Source organism: Teleopsis dalmanni, chromosome 1 (assembly GCF_002237135.1).
Source record: "Teleopsis dalmanni isolate 2A chromosome 1, ASM223713v2, whole genome shotgun sequence".
Taxonomy (NCBI): Eukaryota; Metazoa; Arthropoda; class Insecta; order Diptera; family Diopsidae; genus Teleopsis; species Teleopsis dalmanni.
The window spans coordinates 229,073,130-229,077,064 of record NC_051846.1 but is presented as its reverse complement, the minus strand read 5'-3'; the positions used below and the strand labels follow the sequence as shown (position 1 = coordinate 229,077,064).

The following is a 3,935-nucleotide window of genomic DNA, read 5'->3' as shown; positions in this document are numbered from 1 at the left end:
TTCCATTAAGTTTGAAGAGTTAGTCTTCATATTTTAGATAAACTGTTACTAACTATAATAATCTAATAGATCATTCAGTATTTTTATTTTAATGTATAAAGATTAATTTTTTTTAAATGAATTTCTTAAAAATATTATACATATTATATTATAAAATATTATTATATAGAAAAATATAAGTATAATTTTTAAAAAATTAATTTTTTTTAAAACAGTGCTATTACTTTTTATTCCTACAGTACTAAGTGTGTAATTCCTATATGAAAATTTTTTCATAATTGATAGACATACTTCGAATTATGTGTGTTGTGTAATCAAAAAAACTAGAATTTGTCTTACCGCTCCGGATCCTGTGGAAATTTTAATAATTTTTCCCGTGCAATATTACAACCGAATATACAACGTCTCGGTTTTGGACTACTGACGGTTATTGTTGGAATTTCTATGGGTATTTCACTATTCTCATATTCGTAGTCAAGTTCATCATTTTGTTGAATTATTGCCTCATTATATTGTTCTTCCTTAACTTCTAGAGGGAAATGAATATTTAGAACTTCTGTTATTTGTGGACCGTCATCAATAACACTTCCCAGTCCGTCATTTGAGCAATTATTTTCCATAAGTACACTCAAACTTGAGGCGCAACGCTTTACGTACGAAAAATTATTTTGTGGTTGTACAAAATTATCCATTTTATTTATATGTATGTCTATCTTATTTTAACGTAGTGTGCTGGGAAATACACGGAGTAATTATTAAAATACATAATATGAAATTGTGGTAGGAACCATTTCTAAGTAACAACACATAATTGAAGGCATAATCAAATCAATATTAATAAATAAAATCAACATATAATAAAAAAGAATCTCATAATATAAAAGAATATTATAATAAAAAAGAATCTCATAATAAAAAAGAATCTCATAATAAAAAAAACCTCTCATCGCATAATAAAAAAATCTAAACACAAAAAATGCATAAACCGCCAAGCAAAACGCTAAAAGCTTTTTACATTTTCTTGTTGTTGTGTTTGTACTTTAACACTGCAACTCAACTTTACTTCAGCAAATCATTCAAAAAACTTGCCGAGCTTTGGTGTGTGTGTGTGCGTGTGTATGTGAAAAACCATATTGTGATTTGTGAGCTTTTGAGTGTTTTGCTGGCGTAATTATATTTTGCTTGAGCTCATGTTTTTGCGAACGAAACCGAAGTTACAACAAAACAAAAATGATAAAAAAAAGAAACACAAAATAGTGTGTGTACCATTCTAGCAATGCGTAAGAGTACATTACAGCCGATCAGGAGGTGTGAAGGCAAACAGAAACCATGAATTCAAGAAACCATGAAGTGTGACTAAAAAAGCCGGCTGACGCCTGGTGACGCCTGGTGTTGCAGTGCAGTTTTGCTTTTGTTCTAGTTGTTGCTGCTTTTGTTTTTGTTTTTATTGTTAGTTTTGTTTTTGTTTTTGTTAGGGGAGCACTCTGTAGATATTTTTAAAGTTTCAAAGCTGCGTTATTCTAGACAAAAATTGCATCTCAGATGCTTTTTTTATGCGTAGTAGTTGAAAATGTTTTGGTTTTGCGTTCAGTTAAAGCAAAAGTTTTGTTTTTTTAAAAATACGCACTTTTTTTTGGTTATGCACTTGAATGTAGTTTGCACAATTTTTTAATGCTGTGGGGACGCTGCACTGAATGCGGGCGCGACCAAATTAAAATTTTTATTATAAAAAATTTGTTTGTCTTGTTTCCGAGTTGAATGACCTTTGATGCTTATTAATGTTTATCTGCGTTTTAATTATTTTGCATTCATTTAATTTTACCTTCTGAAGTTGTTTTTTCTTTTCGCCGTCAACCTTTTGTTTAGAGCTTTGAAAAGCTATAATTTTGCTAAATTCAAAGAAAGAAATAATATACTTTCTTTCAAGCAATTTTGACTTTTTATCGCACTTTATATAACATAAAAGATTTTCGTTTCTTTTAATAAGATTTTTAATGTATTATTCACAGTATTTTTTATTTAATTGTTTTTGAATCGACACTGCAAAATATAAAATTTTCTATTTCGGCTGCAAGCCTTTTTAGCTACACACGTGCGCGCCGCCACTTCCGATAGCGTCTTTTTAAGAACTGCCAACAATTTTTTTTTGCTATTCAGGGTTTTGCTGAGCTGTGCAAAATTATAAAGCTTTCAGTGCGCACTTGAATTTGCTGCAGCTTTTTGACAACAGTTATAAAGCTTTCAAGTTAAGCTTTATACAGAACTTGCAAATGCCTTGAAAGTTTTTTTCTCTAATATGGATATGACTCTTTTGTCAAAGGAATTTTTAAAATGCTTGCAATTCAATAAATATATTTTTTTGCGGATTTTCGCGTATTTAGTGAAAAAATGTAAAGTTAAAAAATGCACAATAGTACGTAAGGAACTTTTAGTAAACGTACGGAAAAATAAAATCAGTCGCCATTTTTAATTTCATGAGAGGTCTAGAACGCATGTGAAACTGGTAATAATTTCTGGTACATATTTGATTTGTTAGAAATTATATTTTTATTATTAAAGAGGACAAAATTTTTAGTTAAAAATTGTTTGTATGAATATTATTGTTTTTTTATTTCATACTTAGGACGTGTGCGAGTTAAGCTAAGTTGCGTTCTAAATGAGGGAAATTCTAAAATGAGCCGATAATGTAGTGATGTGTCGATACGTGTTGATAAATGGCTAAATGTGTGCAGTGCAAAAAATCCCAAAAAATCTCCCATTTGGTTTAGCATCAACTTAGCCTAACTCGCACACGACCTTAGTATAAAAATATTAATAATCTTATAATAGTTATAACTGAGGTAAAGTAAATTAAAATTTCATATGGATTTTTTGCATTGCACTTATGTAAATATTTATATATTTATTTATTGCACTTTTTTATTATTTTTAGTTAAAAGTTTTCATATTTATTTATATATTTATTAAACATATTATGAAATTTTCACAATGGTAACACCTAATTTACTTAATTTTTATCTAATTTAGCCTACTCAAAATTCTCGTAAATACCAACATTCGCTGCTATAGCGACATAATTTACTATTTCTCTCAATTTACCATCAATTTACTCGAACTCGCACACGTCCTTAGTAAAAAAAAATAATAATAATTTTATAGTAGTTATAAAATTTATGTAAATTATTATTTAAGAAGACAAAAGTTTGTAGTTAGGAATTAAATTTGTGGCTTATAAATAACAAGCATATAATTATTTGTTATTATTAATATTAATAATTTTATTTTGAATTTATTTTGTTAATATATTATTTCAAACATAATGTATTGTTAATTATGAGTATTTCATAAAAGCAACAAAACGTTCATCATATTGATTAAAATTTATTAAAAGCTATTAGAATCCATAATATTTTCAAAAAAATACTAAATAATAACAAAATAATTTTCAATAAAACACAATTAATGTACACATAAAATTAAAACGATATCTAATGAATTATTTTAGAAATAATTCTAAAGTTCTAGAAAGCGAGCTTTTATAATAAAAATTTTATAGTATTATTAACTTATATATAAGAAAAATATTTGTGAAAATATGGCCTCGGTAGCGCAGTAGGTAGCGCGTAAGTCTCATAATCTTAAGGTCGTGAGTTCGATCCTCACCCGGGGCATTGCTTTTTGCTATTTTTTTTTTTGAAGTTTTTTTTTTTTTTTATAAATAAATTAACAGATTTGATGGTTAAATTAAACATATATCAAATTTTACAATATTTATGAGAATGTAATTAATCTTTAACTTAAAATTTTAAATTATTTTTAATAACAGCTTTGTGTTAATGTTCAATTGTTAACTTGAATAAAAAAAATATTATTAATTAATATTGTTAAGTAGCCATAAGTCAGTTAATACAACCAATGAATGTAGATAAATTTAT

General features: G+C 27.0%; 1 non-coding gene across 1 annotated transcript; it reads left to right on the top strand.

Moving 5' to 3' along the window:
- Positions 1–3,598: 3,598 nt before the first annotated feature.
- On the top strand, positions 3,599–3,671 carry Trnam-cau. The gene has a single exon. It is a non-coding gene; the product is annotated as a tRNA-Met (tRNA).
- The last annotated feature ends 264 nt before the right edge of the window (positions 3,672–3,935 follow it).